Genomic DNA, 6,000 nt, shown 5'->3' with positions numbered 1-6,000 from the left:
AGCTCTGCTCTGGGAGCAGCAGCTCCATTCCAGTCCTGTCTCAGTTACAGCTGGGAGTTTTCCACGCCAAAGTCACAAAATCCCCAGCCAGACACAGCAGAGCTCCAAATCTGGTTCCTCATCGAGTTTGGGTTGTCACGACACGTGCTTGAATTCCAGCTGCGATTCTCCTGATATTTTTTGGGGAAATGGAAATACGTGACCACCCCTGCCTTGTTCCAAATCTAAGCATTTTAGGTTTTATACCCCAATCTAAATTTCCTCCAGGGGAGTAAAGTACTGCTCATGTAAAACTCCACAGCCTAGGTCGGTTTTGCCTCACTTCAATTCACAGTGTCCCACTGAAATTGCCACAAATTCAGAGTCAGGCTCAAGAAAAGCTCAGGCAAAGCTCTGAGGGAAAAGTTTGCTCAAGATAATTTGACGCTTCCAGCTCAAGCGAAACCGCGCAACTCGCAAATGCGCGAAAATCAGCAAACACTTAAGGTTTAAAAAAAAAAAAATTAATTATTATTAATTTCTTTTTTTTTTTTTTTTTTTTTGCCCAGTAGATATTTTGGACAAAGGCTGTGGTTGGCTGTGGGGTGGTTCAAAGTGCCATCTGCCTGGGAGACAGTAATGGGATGTGATGGGAGCGCAGACACAACACGGCCGCGGCGGCTCCGCCTCGCCCCCACCATTGTCTTGGAGCCTCTGGGAGCTCTGCCTGCATCTGGCAGAAAAGTTGATCAACTTGGGGTAGCTAATCAGGCTGCTGCAATTTCCGGCCCTTTCTTTCCCAGATTCCTCAGATCAAAGTTCAAGTCCCAGAATTATTATTCCCCGAATGCTTAATGAGCTCCAACCGAGGGACACCAAAGGCAGAGCTCAAACATTGACCGTGCACTTCATTGAGTTTGGCCAATGCGCCTAAAAACAAGAGGGTGGGATCCATGGCATGCAAAATCACAATATACAGATTTGTATTTTAATCCAATTAAGATTCCTGCGAGGGAAGGGGGATGGCAAAGGGCTCTGGTGGCTTTGTAAAGGGACCTTTGCTTTTCCTCCTTGCTTTCCCCCAGATGAAAATTTTGCAAAGGTGGAATCGGCCTCGTCGTCAATCATTTCTAAATGGGAGAAAAGCAGAGCCCCACAAGCACAAAAGCTTCCTTGGAGACTAAAGTTCAGGATGTTGAAATGCAAAAGTCAGATTTTGCCAGGAGGCATGATTTCTGAAGCCAGATGATTCCACCTCAGATTAACTTATTGAAGATCTTTGCATGCAGAAACATTTCTTTGTTCTGGCAAACCCTCCCCTAGTTTTCTATTCACAAATCCTGACCCTTAGGAAAGCCAGCCAAGATTCTTTTGCGTTATCAGGTCAGAATGTTCAGGGCCCAATTATTTTAATAGTTACAAAAAAAAAAATAATAAAGAAAGGAAAAAAAAAAAGAACCTGACAATAGTTCAGAACACCAGTGAGAATAGAATTCAGGGACTTAACAAGTCACTCACTCTAACATCTGGCATGTTCTTTGGAGAAGACTAAACACATGGAGAGTCTTGCTGCAAAAAGTCAATGGAAAGGAATGATAATTGCTCATTAGAATGCCTCCTCCACAGGTTATTTTTAACTTCCCCTACTCTTTCTAATCACGGTGCATGCATCAGATGCTCCTGAAAAGGGTCAGTGCTTAGGTTTCTCCTCTGCAGAAACACACTTGGAACAAAGCCCTTTAACCAAGCTGAGGATTCACAGGCTGCACCCAAGGCACCTGTTCTGGGTTTAGTCTCCGAGCAGGGGCCCAAACAAAATAGTCCCAAACCCTCTCAGTCAGCCAAAGGCACCGAGTGGGAAAATGGAGAGCTTTGTTTCAGTCCGTGATGCAGACAATGGTTTTCCCTCTCCCTCATCCTCAGGAGTGGGAGCAGTCCCAGGTGCCCAAATGCAAAGATGTGAGAGAGCAGGAGAGTCCTGACATCAGGAGCTTGGTGCCAATAAAGCAGAAGCCACTAAGTGTCAGAGGAAGCAAAACAAGTCTTTATCTACTTTTGGAGGAGGAAAAATTCCGGCTGGATTTTCCCAGAGTGTTTCACGTGATGTTTCCAAGCCTGCAAAGACAACTCAGCCCAGCCCTGCCCAAATGAGCACAGATCTTTTGGCTGAGCCCATCACCATAGCACTGGGGCCTTTGTGAGGGACACAAAAACCATTTCCATGGGTCACCCCACTTCCTCTCAGCTTGGCTACATGAAACTCTTCTATTTTTTTGTTTTGTTTTGTTTTTAATGGGGGTTCAGCAGAGCATTTGGAAAAAGGGGGAGATTCTTTGTGGTGTAACATCAAAGGCTGCACACAAGGAATCTTGTTCTGAAGCCTCTCACCAGGAAAAGCCAAATGAATTAAAAGCTCACATCAGACACTTCGAAGACAGCAAAGACAACAGATCCAGAGGCACAGGGAAAGCTTAAAGCCAACAGTTTATGGCCAAGACTGGGGAGGCTGTGTCCTTATTTAAGGCTTTTTAAAACAGCAAAAAGCTGTTTGAAGAGGAACTGAAGGACATGCTCATAATGGGCTGTAATTTGTTTGTTTATCTGTCTGTTTTTAATGAAGGAACCGCAGAGCCTACTGGAGAATATTCGAGTTTCACTTCTGTCACCGGCCCAGCCATTCTCTAAAAGCGCTGCCACCACATCAAACAGCTGCCAGAGCTCCCTGGGAATGGGCCTTAAAACATATTTCAGAGCCCCGAGGGAGGAGAGTGGCTGGACACAGCCCTTGGAATCTCCTGGAATGCAAATCCCCTTTCAGCAGCCAGCCCTGTGCGAGCATCCCTCACTCCTCCTGCTCCAACCTGCCCCTGGACCACCCTGGAAGGAGGAAGGGCAGGAGGAGGGATTGGGATCAGCCATGGAAGGGCTTGGCAAGCCTTGATAAGTGGAGTGAGGCTGTGTGTGAGCCAGGCAGCGACTGCAGGGATGCTGGACACGGGATGAAAGGGGTTAAACTCCATCAAACAACTCCAAGGGGACACCTGGGCCAAAAGCAGCACATGGAGGGGAGAGGCTGCACATCCCAGATCCACCCCAGCTCCCCAAGGCATGAAATCCACACCATGTTCCTTTTGCCATTTCCATCCCCAAAATCCACGCTGCTCTCCTTTTGCCATTTCCATCCCCAAAATCCACACTGCTCTCCTTTTGCCATTTCCATCCCCAAAATCCACACTGCTCTCCTTTTGCCATTTCCATCCCCAAAATCCACACTGCTCTCCTTTTGCCATTTCCATCCCCAAAATCCACGCTGCTCTCCTTTTGCCATTTTCCTTCCCCAAAATCCACACTGCTCTCCTTTTGTCCTTTTCCTTCCCCACCTGGGACACATCCCTGCTCCTCCCAGCATCACATCCTTCACCAGCTCTCTGCTGGGGTGTCCAACTCCCCCGAAGTGCCCGAGAGGAATTAACCTCTCTCCTGGGTCAAGTTTTCCTCCAAGGCCACGCTGACTTTTTGCTGCCATTTCCACAGTGCAACACTGACCTCCTGTGGCTGTAGCTGCCCCAGAGCAGCTCTTCCCTTCTCCCAGACAGCTGATCCATATTTAGATTATTCTTGGGGAGGGAAAAAAGCCTGAAAAATTCGCCCTGTGCACATCTGTTTGTGTTGTCATCCATGTGTCTCCCAGCAGAAAGGGGATGAAGGGGAAACGTGCCTTTAATGGCATCAATGCCAAAAGAAAACCAACTTTTAGGACATCAAACTTCCTCCTTTTTGTATTCCTAAAAAACAAGGTGTGTGCTGTGCAGAGTTCTTCTGGAGTTGCTACAAACAGGTGGATTCCACCCCTGGTTCAATGGCAATGATAAAGTAATTTCTGTTTTTTTCTCACAGCTGCCTAAATTGAAGCAGAAATGGGATCTTGCCTGTGCTGGAAGTGGATCTGGGAGAAGTGAGGATGCACAGGCATTCCCACAGACACCACCCTGAGCAGCAGAGGGGAAGGCAAGGCAGCTTCATCAGGTTTTTTGTGGTTGTCACAGCCACCAGGTGTTGAAACAACTTCCACAGAGTGCTTTCCCTCCCTGCAAGCTGGTGCTCTTAAACCAGAGGCAAGATGAAAATCCCTTCTGGGAGACACAGGTAGATTGTGCAGGAGAAATCCTGCTGGCCTGTTCTGCAGCTCAGAGCCCACAAAAACGTGGGATCTCACAGCACATTCAAGTGGTTCTAAAAGGTCACTGTGATAAAGACTTCCAAAATCTGACTCCTGCTCCAAAAATGTATAAGCCATGCGCCTCAGATCTCCAAAATCCCAAGATGAAGAGGGCTCTAGGATCATCTCACAGGAGGAAACAGGCAGCAGATCCCTCAGGGAATTTCTCCATGCAGGACTATGATAAACCATGACTGCAGCACCAGCAGCTCAGCCACACTCTCTGAGCCCCACTTTGACTCTCCAGATATCACCAGACACCTGTTGGTGCTGCTGCCCCTCCCTAGCTTCAAATATTTCAGGATTCTCTTTAAAATAACCCAGAATTAGAAGATTTCTACCCTGAGCAGCAGCAACGCTCCCCCACATGGACAAGCAGGAATTCAGCACACCACACAGAGGGAGATTTTACCTCTTGGGTGGCTCTAGGGGACCCCAAAACCTGTCAGAGTCCCACAGATATGGACTGGGAGCTGCTCGGACAGACAGACAGACAGAGCTGTGACTTGCCATGGGGAAAGGACACTTCCCTGTCGTGCCAGCAGGCAGCAAGAGGGAACCAAGCCCTCCTGGCCTTGCCAGAAGCTGTTAATCAGTCGGGTTCTGGCCCTGCACAGAACAGGGGCTCCTGCTGAGCTGAGAATTGTGAATCTGCATTTCCCCTCCCAGCCGCCCCCGTCTTGCCCCTGGTTTGGAGCAGGGGGTTGTAAATGATGCATAACCCTTCTGGGCCTTCTGCCTGGCCACAGGAACCTTCCCACACCAGGGGAATTCAAATCTAGGTTAAACACACTTGTCACTCCAGTCACTTCCTTAAAGCACATGTAAAAGACTTTTTCTTTTTTTTTTTTTTTTTCTATTTTTTTTTTGTCACTTCTCATTAGATTTTCGTGACGAGATCCCCTGCAAAGGCTGGAGGTGTGAGATCACAGCTGAAGCACAGCAGAGAGGGGCTTGTGCTATCCCACAGGGAGAGACACCTCAGTGTGCTCCACAGGCTCCTTCTCCCGCAGCTTTCAGCCATTTATATATTTATTTTCCAGTGTTTATCAGGGAAAAGCCATAGCACTCCCATGAGAGATTAAACTGGCAGGACTGAGTTCACACATTCATTACCCTGATCCTTAGCTGAGCACGTTGGAGCTTCAGCACCTCCAAAAAACGCTGAATGGGATGTTGGGATATGAAGCATCCCAAAATACAAAAGGCCAGGTTAGCACACAGGGCATCTCCTCTGCCAGCTCCATGGAATCCTAGAATGGTTTGGGTTAGGAGGGACCTTAAAACTCATCTCATTTCACCCCCTGCCATGGGCAGGAACAGCTTCCACTAGAAAAGGTCCCTCCACCTTGGCCTTGGACACTCCCAGGGATCCAGGAGCAGCCCCAGCTTCTCTGGGCACCCTGTGCCAGGGCCTGCCCACCTTCACAGGAAGGAATTCCTTCCCAAAATCCACCCCAAATTTCAGTTTGAACCCATTCCCCTTTGCCTTGTTACATTTCTGGATTCAGAGTCCCTCTCCAGCTTCCTTGGGCACTCTCCAGGTATTGGAAGGTGCTGTGAGATCTCCACCAAACCTCCTCCAGGCTCAACAGCCACAACTCTCTCATCCTTATCAGCCTCTGACCTTGATCCAACACTTCCATGTCCTTCTCTCACTGGGGACACCAGACCCGGACGCTGCACTCCAGGAGGGGCCTCAGGAGCAGAGGGGGAGGAAATTCATCCCAGTTCTTTACAAAAGTGGGAGCATTCAGAACCTTTTCCCCTGCTCTCAGCACTTGGTACCCACGTCAGAGCTC

The sequence above is a fragment of the Sturnus vulgaris genome, chromosome 23 (assembly GCF_052056855.1).
Source record: "Sturnus vulgaris isolate bStuVul1 chromosome 23, bStuVul1.hap1, whole genome shotgun sequence".
NCBI lineage: Eukaryota > Metazoa > Chordata > Aves > Passeriformes > Sturnidae > Sturnus > Sturnus vulgaris.
The sequence above is the reverse complement of the archived record's forward strand: the minus strand, read 5'-3'. Positions refer to the sequence as shown.